The 17,979-nt window shown below is 36.9% G+C and overlaps 1 long non-coding RNA gene across 3 annotated transcripts in view; it reads right to left on the bottom strand.

The window, feature by feature from the left end:
- Gm40552 overlaps positions 1 to 17,979 on the bottom strand; it is a 135,271-nt gene that overhangs the window by 53,196 nt on the left and 64,096 nt on the right. For 2 of the 3 annotated variants that reach the window (XR_872916.1, XR_872917.1), the window contains exons 1-3: positions 10,985 to 11,294; positions 8,707 to 9,237; positions 7,501 to 7,591 (exon numbers count right to left, since the gene is read on the bottom strand). This is a non-coding gene — a long non-coding RNA (predicted gene, 40552). Of the gene's footprint in view, positions 1 to 7,500; positions 7,592 to 8,706; positions 9,238 to 10,984; positions 11,295 to 17,979 lie in introns of those variants that run through there. The other variant, XR_872918.1, reaches the window with a different exon arrangement.

Below are 17,979 nucleotides of genomic sequence, written 5' to 3'. Positions count from 1 at the left end.
TGTGCATGTGCCTGTTTGTGTGCATGTGTGTCCTAAGATAATACCAGGAGAGGGCTGGTGGGATGACAGCTGTTAAAGGCTAATCTCACAATCAGTGTTCTTCCATCATGTGGAATCCAGGGATAGAGCTAGGTTGACAGACTTGGCACAGGCCTTTGCCTGATGACCCCATCAACTTATTGCCTCTTAATGGTAGGAGGAAAGAGTTAGCATTGACAGCTGCCCCCATCTCTCACCCCTTGTGTAGATGCATACAAAATTAACAATATAATAAAATTCTATAATAATATAAACTGATGTACAAGACTTGGACTTCCAACAGAAATGCTGCGGAGTATGAGTGTAAGAGGCTTCTCTGGAGTGCTATGGAGACTTGGGATAGAAGAAGAGATTCTTTGATGTGGAGGCAGCCTCAAGCCTACCCTTGCTACAGGATTTCTTATTTATGTGATTTCAAGAAAGATTTGCATTTACAATGTGTTTTTGTTGTTGTTGTTTCTTTGTTTTTGCTTTTTTTTTTAAAGAGTAACCATGGAGTTAGTGAAACAATAAAAACGTACTGAAAATATGCATTTGTGTGTTTTGTATTGTTTCCAAACATTGTACAGTGAAATATATATCATTTAATACTTACAGCTGCTGAGTGAGAATAACATCGAATAAGGGACTGTGGTTAGCATGAGTATAGGAAGATAGTTGAGAGGGGACTTGTCCTATCCCCGGGTTGGGAAAGGCAAGTATTGATACTTCTGTTACCAAAGATTTTCTGTCCATTCTCGATGCTTTAGATATATGAGACCTTTCTAGAGCATTTTCTTCCACACAGTATAAGAGTAACACAGAATTTCTTACATTTGAGAATTTATCAAATTTAGCAAGAGAAACACTGGAAAATATCATAAATATTCTAATATTTTTGCCCTATGTTCAGGTCATTTGTTTTGTCCTATTATACTCGAATGTCTCAATATAATGGGTAAAATTAAGCCTTTGAGTGCAAAGAAAATTTAGAATATTGATTTAATAATGTATTATTATGTACTACATTTTCCATACTACAATTGAGTTGAAACACCCCGGGGTGCACTTAGTTAAGGGTTTAGAGTTCATTTGTGTGAATTTTGCCACCAGAATTGCAGTACAAATTAGAGAGGACTGTCTCTGAAGTAATTTTAATAACTCATTTGAAAATAATTTACTTTTATTTTTGTGTGTATCCATGTGCATGCACACATACATGCATACACACACACAAGCACACATACATACACACACACACACACACACACACACACACACACACACACACACACACACTATGTGGGTGTAGGTGAAGAGGGTATTGAATTTCCTAAAGTTACAGGTAAGTGTGATCTGCCTGATATAGGTGCAGGGAACTAAAACTAGGTCTTGTGAAATATCAGCAGATGCTCCCAATGACCATAATATCTTCCTGATCACAAGAAACCATGTGTTTCATGTTGGACATTTTTTATTAGCATGGTGAAACACCAGCTCACAGCAAGTGAAGTCACACAGATAATTGGAAATGTAAATGAGCTAAATACCTAATAAGAAAATGGAAAAAAAATAAAATAAAAATTAAAAAGTTTTACTACATTGTTTTCATTTAAAAAAAAAAAGAAAAGCTTTGCATCAAGGCAGAGTTCTCTACATTTACAGAAGCAATAGAATCTACATGTGTATTAAAGAAGTGGCTATGTTAAATTGCCTTACATAATAAGAACTAGAATGTACAATGATGGATATCTGTATGCTAAGGAAGCAGGGAAAGTGATAGCTACTCAGTACATGGATCTGCATACATCATCAGCCCTGTCTAGTGATGAAACTCAGTCATCTCCCAAGAGGGTGGCTTGGAAATCTGCCTATGTGGGAAGGGTGAAGTCTGAGTTCAGCAGGGGAGAGTGGAAGCAGCTGCAATAGATATGCTTGTTGAAGAAGAGCGAGCAAGACAGGAGACTTCTGTTTTAAGTCTCAGACTTCTTTCTATATGAAACACATTTACTGTTCAAAATTGTCATGTATTTGACATGTCCATCTTATTGTCACAGGCACACACAGAGGTAGATGATGTAAATATGAATCAGCCCGATAATTAAGACCAACCAGTACAGACATTAATAAGGTTCTCAGAACCTGCTATTGTTATAGCCTCTCTCTCTCTCTCTCACACACACATACACACACACACACACACACACACACACACACAAACACACACCCACTGGATGATTAGTCTATATGTCTGTCTGTACAGAAGAGAGAGTTGGATGCTCTGGAACTAGAGCTACGATCATTGTTAACTGCCATGTGATTTTAGGAATTCAAACCTGGTATTCCAGAAAAAGAGCCAGTGCTCTTAATGCTGGGCCATCTTTAATAGCATCTGCAGATTAATAGATACTATTAATAGTATCTACAGATTAATCGAGAACCTTAAATTAAGTTTATGGGAGATAGCTGTTTATATGGTTACAGAGTGAGAACTGTGCGTGATCTATAACTGTACTTTTAGAGGCTATCTAAACTTGATCCTGATATTCTCTTTGAAGTCAAACTGGACTGGCCTTGAATTATGGTTTTCTTCATCCCTAGCTGGTGACTCTGGAAGTATAACTTAGTCTTCTAAACCCAACCTTCCTCAGCTAACATTGTTACTGGATAGAGTTTAGGTAGCTCCTCATGTCTTCCCGTTTTGAAACTTGTCTCTCATTATGAGATAATAAGGGCTAGAAATTTAATTCTATTGTCCCAATTAGATATAGGTCATTTGGCAGCTAATCTGGATTAGATAAGGCCAGAGTTCTTATAATTGCATTCTGATTGCCTGAAGGGGGAGACGATAAGGGGACAGGGTTTTCAGAGGGAGACCAGGAAAGGAGATAACATTTGAGATGTAAATAAAGAAAATATTTTAAAAAATCATACAAGATGACATTAAAATTATAACTTGAATTTTCAATAAATCATGAATATTAACCATTAAAAAAAGAAGAGGGATTGAGACTAGAACACATCTGAATACATAGATACATTTTCACGCATGTGTGCTCCTATAGTATCTCCTATGTGATACTGTATCGTATATGTATATGTATAGTATATACATATAGTATGTACTATATGTATATGTATAGTATCTCCTATGTGATACTGTAGGCAAGAACTCCTGCACCAAGGAACTGTGAGATGAAATGATTTTTTTTGTAATTTGCCCAATCTGTGATATTGTGTTATTAGCAAGATAAAATGAACTAATAGATTTGTGAATCAGAATCATGGTCATTATCTCATAGTTTGTTAAAGAATTAAGTAAAATGACTAGAGACAAAATAATAAGCTAGCACTGCCTGTGACAATATAAATAGTAATTAACAACTATTAGTAATAATAACTGGTTGAACTCTGTGGAGAAAATTGTATTAGCAACAGGAAACATACAAAATATATTACCTTGAGTACTATATAAGAATAGCAAAAACTCTCATTGCAAAATAAAAAATATTTTTTCTTAAGGATCATGGGAAATATAACTATCAAAAATTCACCTAGCCTTTGTCCTTAAGGAATAGTCTTTGTTGTTAAGTAGTAAAAATTCATGTCTTCGATATTAGATATCAATGAAGTTCTTCATATTGATATTGCTTCTATGTGTAGTATAGGTGTTATGCATGTGTGGAATTCTACCAGACCTGAAATTTTATACTCTGTAACTACATACTTCATAATCCTTTGGAAGGCAGAGATGGAGCTGTCCCCATTTTTGGATTCTAAGAATTTTAAAGTATTTCACGCATCTGGTAGTTACTGATAATTATTAATGAATACATTACTGAACATAGGCCAGGCTTCGTATCTGTCTTTTATTTGACATGTATTAAGTATAGGAAGGATTCTGGGAGAATAATCAGTGTGTTACTTATATCTAATGTAAAATAATGTCAAGACGCCATTGCTGTCAGATGAGAGCCATTTCCTTTCTTACAGAAGCATTTGACAGCAACTGGCTGATAACTTTAGACCTGAACAAGTATATATTTTAATTTGAATACTTTTTGGTGGTGAGATGGAACACAGCTCGGACAGCAGTGGAGTGTGACTACAGCATGCTAACTATGTATTGTCTTCTTGTTTTAAGATGCAAAATCGTATGGTTCTTTACAAGAAAGTTTAGATATATAGCAAAAGGAACAACATTGGCTTGAACCAGTGGACTAGCATTTGTATAATATTCTATTTTTGACATAATCTTCACTACTGGATGCAAGATTTTCTCTGCTTGTGTTTATTGAATATTGATTAATTCATTATTTGCACTTGTGCCCAGAATATATCTTGTTTATTAGAAGAGCTCACAAATGAATAATTTAAGCCTATGCTTCTGCTTTAACTCTTGAATAGCAATTTATTTTTTCAAGAAACAGATGCATTTTTGCAACAAATTAACTATTTTAATTCAAGAAGAAGTTATAAAATACTTAGGCATTTCAATAATTAAAATATACCCCTATAACAAATGTTCCTATTATCACCAAATGGATAGCTCTAAAGCTTTGCTTAGTGCTAAGGATATGACACTGTTGACATTCAAATATACATTAGTCTTTTCAAAGCATAGAAAGAGAGAAAGAGAAAGGGAGAGAGAGAGAGAGAGAGAGAGAGAAAGAGAGAGAATGAGGAGAAAGACAGACAGAGAGAGGTGTTTTAATTCAGAAAACAAAAGTTAAGAATTAAAATATATGGTATAAGCTTTTTTTTTAATTAGGTATTTTCCTCATTTACATTTCCAATGCTATACCAAAAGTCCCCCATACCCACCCACCCCCACTCCTCTACCCACCCACTCCCCCTCTTTGGCCCTGGCGTTCCACTGTACTGGGGCATATAAAGTTTGCAAGTCCAAAGGGCCTCTCTTTCCAGTGATGGCTGACTAGGCCATCTTTTGATGCATATGCAGCTAGAGACAAGAGCTCCGGGGTACTGGTTAGTTCATATTGTTGTTCCACACATAGGGTTGCAGTTTCCTTTAGCTCCTTCGGTACTTTCTCTAGCTCCTCCCTGGGGGCCGTGTGACCCATCCAAGAGCTGACTGTGAGCATCCACTTCTGTATTTGTTAGGCCCCGTCATAGTCTCACAAGAGACAGCTATATCTGGGTCCTTACAGCAAAATCTTGCTAGTGTATGCAATGGTGTCCGCGTTTGGAAGCTGATTATGGGATGGATCCCTGCATATGGCAATCACTAGATGGTCCATCCTTTCGTCACAGCTCCAAATTTTGTCTCTGTAACTCCTTCCATGGGTGTTTTGTTCCCATTTCTAGGAAGGGGCAAAATGTTCACACTTTGGTCTTCGTTCTTCTTGAGTTTCATGCTTTTAGCAAATTGTATCTTATATCTTGTGTATCCTAAGTTTCTGGGCTAATATTCACTTATCAGTGAGTACATATTGTGCGAGTTCCTTTGTGATTGGGTTACCTCACTCAGGATGATACCCTCCAGGTCCATCCATTTGCCTAGGAATTTCATAAATTCATTCTTTTTAATAGCTGAGTAGTACTCCATTGTGTAAATGTACCACATTTTCTGTATCCATTCCTCTGTTGAGGGGCATCTGGGTTCTTTCCAGCTTCTGGCTATTATAAACAAGGCTGCTATGAACATAGTGGAGCATGTGTTCTTCTTACCGGTTGGGACATCTTCTGGATATATGCCCAGGAGAGGTATTGCGGGATCCTCTGGTAGTACTATGTCCAATTTTCTGAGGAACCGCCAGACTGATTTCCAGAGTGGTTGTACAAGCTTGCAATCCCACCAACAATGGAGGAGTGTTCCTCTTTCTCCACATCCTCGCCAGCATCTGCTGTCACCTGAATTTTTGATCTTAGCCATTCTGACTGGTGTGAAGAAAATGATGAAAATCATACATATGTCTAAATGTATGATTTATTATTATATATCTATGTCATGGTAACATTTTATATTAATATGTGAAAGCAATGTGTTTCTAGTGATTCACGTAATACAATGGATAGGATTTATCTAGTACTGTAAAGTTTTGCAAGGCTGATAATTTGCCCTGAATATTCCAGTGACAGTATTTTCATATAAACATATCTGTAGCTTAAGCTAGTTTTATTTGCTTAATTTTTGTCTGTTTTTCTTTTGCTTTTGACAACAGTATGCTTGTTCATAATTACTGTTTTAATGGTCTTCTAGGACTCCAAACATCCTACGGACACAATGTATAGGGTTCATAGGAAATCAGTATAAAAGAAACATACACACACACAAACACACACACACACACACGTGGCGTGAGTGGAGGATGATAGCTATGGTAGAAAAGTTAGAATTCTTGACAGAAATTAATGAAGTATTAAGTGATAAAGGAAACAGCAGTTGCTTCCAATGTGTACTATGTTCTATGCTTAAGTCTTCTAAAAGTTAATTTAATATTTTTAGATTTTTAAGTGTGTGAAAGAACTACTTGGCATCCTCAAAAACTACACACTGTACATCTGAACCCTGCACTAGTATAGTGCAGTGCTGCTCCTCTCTGAAAGCCAGCCATTAAGTCCAGATTCCAGGGAAGCAAGAGGCTCCCAGGAGCCAATGGTGATAACTTTAGCAGAAATACCCAACAAAGGGGAGATACAACCTGTAGACATCTCCTCCAGTAGATAGGCACAGCACCCAGTCATCTCAAAAATTTTAACCCAATAATGTTCCTGTTTAAAGGAAAGACAGGGACAAAAAATGGAACAGAGACTAAAGCATAGGCCATCCAGAGACCACCTCACCTAGGGATCTATCCTATCTGCAGACAATAAACCCATGTATTATTGCTGATGCCAAGAAGCACTTGCTGACAGGAGCCGGATATGACTGTTCCCTGAGAGGTTCTACCAGTACCTGACCAATACAGATGCAGATACTCATAGCCAACTTTTGGACTGAGCCCAGAAATGGCAGAGGTAGGGGAAGGGCAGAAGGAGCTGACGGGGATTACAATCCCATAAGAAGAACAGTATCAATTAACTGGACCACTAGAGCTCCAAGGACTAAACCACCAACCAAAGAGTAAACATGGAGGGAGCCAGGACTCCAGATACATGAGAGGCTGGTCTTATCTGTCATCAATAGGAGGAGAGGGAAGCTTGATGCCCCAGGGTAGGGAGATGACAGAAGGATGAGGTGGGAGTGGGCAAATGGGCAGAGGGGCACCCTCATAAAGGCAATGCGGAGGGAGTAAAGGGAGATGGGATGGGGGTTGTTGGAGGAGTATCCAGGAAGGAGGATATCATTTGACGTGTAAATGAATAAAATAGTTTAAAAAAAAAAAGAATTCAGGAAGCCACACACCTGAAAGTCATCCTTCTATCCACCTGGATTACCTTTGAATTCTCACTTTTAATTTACGCCCAGAAACAGAGTTGATCCCAACTGTACCTTTGGAAATCATTTTCTGTACTCACAGAGATGCAACTTGAAGGTTCATATATAGTGTTGAGATAAGCTGAGACAATCTCAAGATGAAAGGACTTTCATATTCGATGAAAAGCAGGTCTAGAATAATTTGCAAATTGTGACAAAATTTAGTCCTGAGATAAGGGCAAGGATCTGAAGTTACTGTTTCATGTAAAACGAGATGATGGCTCCAGAATGCAAATCAGAACAGCCATTTCAAAAGTTGATTGGTCAGGAAAAAATAGCATGTCTCAAATATTTAAAACTCTGAGGGCCTGCGGATGAATTGGATGTGGGACGATACTTTTATTTAGCAAAGGTTGTAAAATTTCAAGGCGATTCTGGTCTCGTTAAGGTCCCTTGTGTCATTCTCTAGCTGATAATTTCCCTCATTAAAATCATCACTGTGCTGATAAATTTGCTTTCCTCTGAAATTCTAAATTTTGGTCATTTGACCTCCATTGAGTAAGATATTTGGAAATGGAAGCTATTTTTTTTAAAAAATAAATTGTAAATTGTAATTGTAAGCATTTGGTGACTTGCAAATTTAACCTTGCTCTAATTTTAAAGGTATTGAGATATGTTTACTGCTATCAAGCTAACATCTTTAAAATGTTCTCCCTGGAAATGAGGTGGATGAAGATTTTAAAAAACAAACAAACCGTATAAGGCCAACCAAACGTAAAGGTGTCCACCCCAAGCCTGTCTATCATGTTGTGTTGAATCACCTCCAGTCATCACCCAAAGCACTGGGAAGGGATAAGATAGTCGATGCTGTGTAAAAGAAAAGCCGTCCACTTGGGGTATATTGTATGTCTCTTGAAGGTTTTTACAGAAATTCATCATTGGTAATTCCAAACTTCATTCAAGCTGCTTATCACTAGGAAGATATATCACTTATACTTTTAACAAAACCAAGAGTATTTATAGTAATAGTCATTAAATATTCAATAGAAAGGAGTAGAGTCTGTTAGCACTTTCCGTGTTTTTTACTATAACATATCAAGGATATATAAGTCAGAGATCTTCAGATGGACAGAGCCTTGTTTACATATATACATGCATTTATAAATATGGATGGATTATTAATAATAGGCCTCATGATTATATTATAGGACTTTGGAGGAAAGGAAGTTGTAAGGGCTGCTATCTGCAAGCTGGAGACCCAGAAAAGTCATATTCTAAGTCCAAATTGAGCTGGAGGGGTTACATACCAGAAGTGTCTGAAGTGTCTGTGGTCACAGTTTCAGTCTACGCAGGGGATCCTGATGATTAGGCTCAGGAAAAAACACTCAACGTTTCCTTGCCTTTCTGTTTCATCCAGGTCATAGTTTCTCAGTGGATTGGATGGAACTTAGAGGCACTGGGAAAGGGTAATTTTCTTAATGAGCCCTCGCATTCAAATGCTAATCTCTTTTAAAAAACCTCACATATATACATTCAGAAATAGTATTAACTTTACTTTTGGGTATCCATGACACAGGGAAGTTATGAAATTAATAGTCAGAAAAATTGAGAAGGAATTTTACCTCAATCTGTTTTTAACTATATTTTATACATCGTTCCAAAATATAGGCAGGTTCATCAATAAATAAACAAAGAAAACTCATCTTTCCATCAGAGAAGAGAAGTTTATAAACTGCATTTTTCTCATAACCAGATGAGGACTTTTGGGCTCTCTCATTGACCTCATTCTTGTCTTGATCCTCAACATACACCGACTCCTCCCAGCCACCAAACAAGCCCTATAAAAAAAAAAAAAAGACAGTGAGTGAAATGCTCTCCAAATGTGTAACATTGCTTTGGAGGAATGGGTATAAAGTACTAGAATGTTAATAATAATAATAATAATAATAATAATAATAATAATAAAGATAATGATAGCATCAGTTCATTTATTTATCCTTCACAGTTTATCATAAAGTACTAGAATGTTAATAATAATAATAATAATAATAGTATCAGTTCATTTATTTATCCTTCACATTTTATCATAACACAAGTATATCTTGAAAGTGGACTAGAGACTAATGAAATCTCTCAATTTTCAAAAATTTTAACTAAATACCTATAAATAATGTTTACACACACACGTGCACACATATGTTCAAACGCACATACAAAGAGGTTGAAATGAGATGAGGACAATGAGACTAAATATACACAGCTGCCAAATATATGACTTTCAGGGTATTTGGACATTACTTCATGTAGATAAATCTGTACAGTTATTGTAAATTCTATTATTAGTCTTTTAAAGGCATATGTAAGATGGACATTAAAAAAAATCTTGTCTGACATCAATGGGAGGGAGGCCCTTGTTCCTGTGGAGGTTTGATGCCCCTGTGTAGGGGAATGCTGAAGTGATGGGGCAGGAGAGGGTTGGAGGCACACCCTCATAGAGGCAAAGGGGAGGAGGGAGAGGTTGGATGTGGGATGTGGGATGTGGGATTTGTGGAGGGGTAACCAGGAAGGGGGAGATCATTTGAGATGTAAATGAATGGAATGATTAATAAAAAGGATGAAATGTTATTTAAATACACTTGGTCTTAGTTTCACATTTTGAAAGCAAGCTGATTATCTCTTTTGTGGAAATCAATAAGTGATACCACATATTTGCATATAAATGATAACTATTTTACATACATACATATCTATCTATCTATCTATCTATCTATCTATCTATCTATCTATCTACCTACCTATCTATCTACCTATCTATATGGCTCAGTGTAATCATTAACAAATCAATTTAGCTACAAGGCTAGTCTATATTAACAATTTATATATGACATGATTAATGTTGAAATATCTCAAACTACTCAAGAAAGGTGATAACTAGCTGTGATGGCTACATTCAATTGTAACCTTGATAGGTAGAGAATAACCAGGGAGATAGCTAGTTCTCTGGACAGGTTTGCTGTTGATCATCTTGACTAAATTACCTAAGATGGGAAGAACTGTCCGTTGTAGTTGGTACCATTCCCTAGTCTAGGCTTCGCGACTAGGTGGAAGAGAAAAAGTGAGCAGAACACTAATGGTCATCATTCTCTACGTCCTAACTGTAGACACAATAGAACTGGCTTCCTCGGGTTCCTGCTACTATAATGTCCCTACGGAAAGAGTCTGCATCTTGAAACTGTGCCTTAAAAGAAACTCTCCCCTCCTTCAAGTATGTTTGCCAGGATATTTTATCACAGCAACGAAGGCATTATTAGCAGATCCTGATACCTATTATGGGACAACAATAGTCCTTACTCACTGTGGGTCATCACTTCCACCCTTTCCAAGATACTAACTTCTTATCCCGCTTTTATAATGAAGGGATGGAATCCTCAAGACATGGAATACAGGCTGAGTGAAGTTGTTTGGAGGGTGAGATCTGAGCCCTAGTTCATGGTCACATGCACAGTATAAGAGAAAATGAAGCAATTTCAGTTCAAACACCACAAAGTGCCATATAGATAATAGGTGAGCGAGCAGATGTGATACCTTGAATGTATATAATCCATCAAAATGTGGATGGTGAAGCTCATGGTCTGTGGTGATGGTGTTGGCAGTGAGACCTTGGAAGGTGATCTGATCTTGAGGATGATTTGAACGCCTTTGTGAGAAAGACCAGGGAAGGATATTCCTGTAGATCAAAAGAAGGCACAAGAAGACAAGAAATGAGGAAGAATGTGCTTAGCAGGTAACAAACTGGTGTCTTGGTCCTAGTTTTCTAAGCCTCTAGAACTGTAAGAAAACAAAAGGTAAGTGTGGAGAGAGAAAGAGAGAGTGAGAGGGAGAGAGAGAGAGAGAGAGAGAGAGGGAGAGGGACAGAGGGAGAGGGGGAGGGGAGGGAGGGCAAGGGAGGGAGAGAGAGAGAGGGACAGAGAGAGAGAGAGAGAGAGAGAGAGAGAGAGAGAGAGAGAGAGAGAGGGACAGAGGGAGAGGGGGAGGGGGAGGGAGGGCGAGGGAGAGAGAGAAAGAATGGCATTCTGTTACAGCCACCCACACTGCCTCAAACAGCTCCCCTAAGAAAAGGAATACATTTTTTTTCTTTTGCTAGAACCACACTTGTAAAAAATAACAAAACACACTTTTAACAGAAGAATTCAACAGAAAAATGATTTAAATTGCATTCTTAAAGAAATATGGATTTTAAAGATGCCTTTTTAAAAAAGAAAGTACTTGTAAAAACACAATGATCCTGATGTACAGAAAGGGCAGTAAATCTACAAATCAGAGCGTTGGTCAAGAGGAGAGCGGGGGGCCCAGTGTTGACTTAAAATAATTCACATAAATCAAGTCTATGTTAACTGAGGACTCGGAGCCTATGGCAGAAGGGAAAGGCAATTTTAAGCCCTCCACCATCTCTGGATCTGTAAAAGACCTTGATTAAGTGTTAGTAAATGGGCGTCAGACTGCTAATGAAATATAAACAAAGGGGCTATTTTTATTCTGTTTTAGGTAGGTGCAGTGGGACTGACAGGTTCAAATCCCACCCAGAATCCCCAGTCTCTCCTTGTGGAGGACTGGAGAAATGAAAGGATGGCTTTGTTGACAGTCAGTCTCTTCCCCCTTCCTTAGAGCTTGGTACAAAGAGGAAATGAGGGATGCTGGGTAAACACTTCGGTTCCTGTTACTTTCTAGGCTGGGAGTTAATGCATTTCCAACTTTTAAATGGACTTGCTCGCCATATTTCTAATGTTGTACATCGCAGTGCCTATAAAAAAAAAAATCCCTCCCTTTAGCTTCTGCCTCCTCTTGCATTACCTGCCTGTAGTATATTTTAACTCCATTACTGATTTAAGGAACATTTCTCATCAACACCATTTACTGTCTAGGGAGTTTTGTCACGTGGCCTGGGAGTCACATTTATTCCACAAAAGTAACTGAGGGGGAGTGGAGACAACCATAGATTTTTCCCTTCCTCATTGCTTGCTCAAGGTATTGAATAGTAATGACATACTGCTCAGCTGGTTTTAATAATACTACATAAAAATCTTCCAAAAAAATCTTCCATGCCAAACCAGAATTCAGTACTAATTTAATTTTTAATGTGTTAAAAGAAAGTTTTTTTTTCAAATATACGTTAGTTACTTTGCTATTCTTAATTTCACACTTCTAATTCCCCTGCTTTGAGGATATTAATTAAAATAATTCATTCTTATAACAAATAAAAGTCAGAGAAGGGCAAAAAATTGCTAATTGTGCTTAGAGATATGAAGACAAGACACTTTTCTCTGTATGTTATGGAAAATTGCTGGTTTCCCTAAGAAATTTATTTTCTGTCTATTCAATCACAGAGATTAAAATTGGGTAAAATAAAGTGCAGTCATGCAACGTGGTTATTGTGTTAATTACTTGGAAAAAACTAACAAAATAAAGGCTTAGCTTTTTAATGTACTGACTGAAGTCTCTCTCTCTCTCTCTCTCTCTCTCTCTCTCTCTCTCTCACACACACACACACACACACACACACACACACACACACACACACACTTCTTTTGACTTTGAAAGCTATCATAGTCAAGATTGAGGTTGGACATACTTCTCTGTCGGGAAAATTAAGGATGTGGAGAAAAGCCACATTTTTCCCTCAGTTCTTAAAAGACCATTTTAACTCAGAAATCATTCACTTTGTGTTCAAGTACAAAGCTAATGACTTTGAGTGTCTGAGATTAAGAATGGTAAGGAAAAATATTATCCCCAGCTCTCAGTTTGCGTGTCAAGGGAGACAGGGAAATAATTTTTCCTAAAATAAGCAAATGTGCTTTCATCTTTTCTCCATATGCCTTCTCTTTTAACATTTGCTTTAGACTAAAGAATGCTGTGTCACCAAATTGCTTACATCTTAAAATACTGCAGCAGTCTCTTTGGTCCACAAAGTACTGTGAAGTGTAAGTGCATATCTATCACTATATTATGTATAATAATATAAGATTTAACATGAGTCATCCTGTTGGAAGAGGAGAGAGGACTCAGGTGTGGATGTCCTTGCTTTTGCATTAATTCTCATTGTCTGATTCTAAATGTCATTTATATGATAGCAATTCTTAGATTAATAACTCCAACCTATACCTTTCTCTTGAACTCAGGCTAATACACTGAACTGCCTACATGTTCACATTGTTTACAGAATATTCTGTATGGTCAGCTTGCTTCTTTTTCCCAGTGTATTCTAAAAATCAAAAAGAAAAAGAAAAAAATCAAATAATATGCTCTTGGTAAGACATGATAAATCAGGGCATTCTATTTTTTCCTACACATACTAACACCCTCCCACACAATTTAGAAAAATACCAAAAAAATGTTTCTTCTGTTTTTTATAAGATCTATTTAAATGAAGTTCACTATTTCTTCTTTAACTATGCTCATTGCCATTTTTGTACAAGACAAAATCAGAAACTACCTTAGTTCATCCTTTGATACATATTAGACAGCTAGTAAATGTTTTGTCCGAGTTGATAACTGAAGGAAGATGGTTTCAGGAATTCATATAGTATATTTTAGATATTCTTAGGCTTCTTATCTGTCACTGATTAATAGTCTTCATTTTTGTAATTTTCTATTGTAGAGACAGAGAGATGTTTATAAGTCCACTTCCAGGGAATCTAATACTTCTGACCTCCATGAACATCTGTACCTTACACACAATATCTACACACACACACACACACACACACACACACACACACACACACAAACAATTTAAAAGCGTAAAAATCTTTAGACTAAAGTTGCCCATGCTCTTGCTAAAATGTGTAGCCTTTCTTTTTAACAGAACTTTCTCTAGCATCAAGTGATTACTAAATATCAGTGCCTTTGTAGACTAGCCCCTCAGCAACATCAGGTTGCCTTCCACATGCTTACTTGGCTCAGACTAATAATGTTTCTGCCATCTATTTGTTACATCTTTATATATACTGGCAAATGCCTACTTATGGGTCTACTATCAAACTATAGAAAATGGGTAGAGTGGCTATATACACCTTATTGAGGACACCAGGATGTTTTCTGTTGGTTCCCTAATTTGTCTTGAATACTAACTTTTTGAACGTGTGAGGGAACATTGAAGGTATTTTTAGCAAAACTGTTAAAAATCATTAGATAATCAAATCTAGCACTTTTTGTAGTGTTCTGTTGTTAGTGATTAACAGCTTCCCAATGTCAAGACAGGAACTTGCTTTAGATTCTCAAAGCAGTTTACAAAACAAGAGGGAAGGGAGACGTAAAAGAGCCTCTTTCCACTTCAATAACATTGCAGATTTTATAAAAACCTCACATATTGCATTTCATGATCTCTAACAGGGAAAAGTTCTTTGGGGTAAGAGTATTATCTCAATTTTATAGCTAAAGGGGCTGTGTCTGGAAGCATTCAAAGACTTATGTTTAATAACTCAATCTGTAAGAAGTTAGCCATCCTCATTTTCACCACCACGAATCATTGTTTAGATGCACTGGGTGCTTATCATAGGTCAGATGCTGTCTCAAGTCCCTTTTACATATAGATGCATTATGTCTCATCATTCTAAAACAAGCCCCTGCTATCTTTCCTATTTTCAAGGAGACAATATTTGACTGGTAAGAACAGGAAATTATACAAGATTTTTAGAAGCCAGTAATAACGTTACCAGGATTGGAATCCAATCTAGTACAAAAATCTATTTTTTTTCTAACCAGTAGCTTTAGTATTAGAGTGAAAGATAGCAAGAATCTCAGTTGGCACAAGGTCACTTGTTGACCTAAATATGGATCTCCATGAACCCTAATGGACAAAGAATGATAAAGTTCTTGGAATAAAAACCTGGAGTTCTTCAAACTATGACTGTCCAGAGGTCCATTTTATCACGTCTTCAACATGCTTTGCTCATACATTCAGATTTGGAGGAGTTTTCCACTGGAGATGAAAGAGAATGACTCTGTAGAAGCTCATTTGACTACAATAATGCGTTTCACTTCTAAGGCTTTGGTGCTGGCTAGAGAAATAGCTCAGTCTGTACACTGCTTCTGGGCAAGCTTGGAGACATAAGCTCAATCCTCATAACCATAATAAAGGAAAAATGGGAGGGGTGATGCTATATATTTATAATTTAAGTACTGGAGAGGTGGAGAAGAGAAAGGTGAATCTCTGAGGTTCAGTGCCCAGCTAGCCTTGCTTAATCAGTCATTCCCAGGTCCCAATGAGAGAGAGACCCCTGCCTAAAAATGAATGTGAATGTCTTCTGAAACAACAGAGGTTAACCTCTGGCTTCCCTATTCAAGCATATATGTGCAAATACATACCTGTGAACTTATGCACTTATGCATACACACACACACACACACACACACACACACACACACACACACACACACACACATTGTGTTGCAAACATGACAAATGCTCTATAGTTACTTACAGAATGATTTCTGGAGTGTCTAGCTAATAGACTGACTTTCCCAGGCTTTTCCGAATTCTTGATTTGATCAGATTGATTGTGATTAAGCACAAAAGAAACATCTGGTATTATTGATAGTCTTGATTATGTCTTTAGGAAGGGGTGATGTACTCTGGTTAAGTCTTCCATTGAAAGAGACATAACTGGGATCAGATTCACTATTACTGACATACCTAAGAACACTGGTCTGAGAAATTTCTGCAGCAGGCTGTCATTTATGGAGGTTGGCATACAGTTCCATGTATACTGGTGAGTTCTGTTTTGCTCTAATATTTTTACATAGTAGAATATTGATCTCTTAATATTAATGCATCAATTTTTAAACCACATCAACAGCATAGAAGCTGATAAATCAACTCTTTGATAGGAACTATTATTTAATGTCTGTTATATCCAACAAATATCTATCAGGGTACCTTTTCTAAAATGGATAGAAGTGTAGAGTTAATATTTCATTGCTATAATTTCTCCTAAATCTTCATTGGGGGAATATCAGCCTATATTTCTATTGATTCCTTTACCTTAAGGTATGTGAACATTTTTAAAAAAGATATAATATTCAAAGTATTTTTCAAACTTGGTCACCCTCACTGTAGGAATTTGGGGAGGGGAATAATACTTTATTTTCTGAATTCTATTATTTCTCTCTCTATCTCTGCTCACCAAATGACAATAATACAATACTATGAATATTCTATGAAAAAATCTCCCTAAGCTCACCCTGTATTCTATTTCCATCTCATTCTTCAAATTCAGTGTATGATATATACAGCTTCTACACATCTTCCACTCAACATTCAGTGAGAATTTGATGGATTAAATAAATAAATAAATGTGTATGAATGAACATCTCATATTCTTCTAAGTTAAAATTTGAGTTTGTTTTCTTTTCTGGAAAATTCCTTTCAGTGTGAGCAGCTCTAGGACAGACTATACAATTCTGTGCTGGGAAGCAGCAGAAAGCAGCTCTTTTATAGTTCTGAATTATACAATACCCAAATCAAGTTGCTGGCAGGATCTTCTTCTCTTGGGGCTTCTAGGAAACTGTTCTTTCTGGTCAGAGTGCTGGGTGTGTGTAGCAAACTAGTCTGTGCTTATATAGAGTGAAGGTTCTCTCCTAGCCTGATAAAGATATGGGTCATTGGTCTTAGTAAGACCTAAAGCAATTTTCTTTCAAGGCAGACCTTGTTTAGCATGAGAGAAATTGCTGTTTCCAAAAGATGGCTTTCCCTCTCTGCCTAGTATAATCACAACAGTATCTTCTTCATGGCAATCCTGTGGTAAGACTCTGGAGGTTGGCTCATAGGGATGGCTTATCCCCTTCAGAATTGAGTCCATTACGGGTTTTGATTGTACCTTTATGCCCCGAAATATCCAGAAACTCATCAGCTACCCTTAAAACTTTCCGCGGTTACTAGAAAATGCTAAAAATTTTTATTCCTAATCTCTAAACTGAGATTGTTGACAACTTTTTTGTTTGTCTCTTCATTTCTTAGGGTAGTTGACCTTTGACCCCAGTTCACCTATTTTTTTTTTCATTTCTTTTTCTAATTCTTGTGTACATGACAAGGACAGTTCCAACCTCTATATGTTGCATGAAAACTTCAGAGTTCAGGAATAATAAGCCAGCTACTCATACAATGTTAGATGTTTAAAAATATAATGACAAAGTATCTATTATTCTACCTGTGCAACTAGTGGCTATTACAGGTTTTATAAGTTGATAAAAAAGATATACTTGAAATTAGAAACCATAGAGCATGTGGGAACTTTAAGAGACAGTGCTAGACTGTGAATACAGAAAGCACTGTTACTTTCCTCTAAATGAACCAGAGAAAAGGTGAGAACTTAGTGTGTTACTAGTAGCATGTAAAGATGATATGTAACACAGATTAAACTGAATCCACTAGGGTATTTTCTAGTATCCATTTAGCACCAATGATAGTGCTGTAGTTTCCAAATCATAGATATAATAAAAACTCTGAAGGACGTTAATAACTTGGGAACCCCCTGATGTTCATTCAGTGTATTGTTATCATCGACAAGTGTTTGAGCCTTGGT

Source organism: Mus musculus, chromosome 12, assembly GCF_000001635.26.
Source record: "Mus musculus strain C57BL/6J chromosome 12, GRCm38.p6 C57BL/6J".
Taxonomy (NCBI): domain Eukaryota; kingdom Metazoa; phylum Chordata; class Mammalia; order Rodentia; family Muridae; genus Mus; species Mus musculus.
Note: the sequence above shows the minus strand (reverse complement) of the source record. Positions and strands in the feature narration are given on the sequence as shown.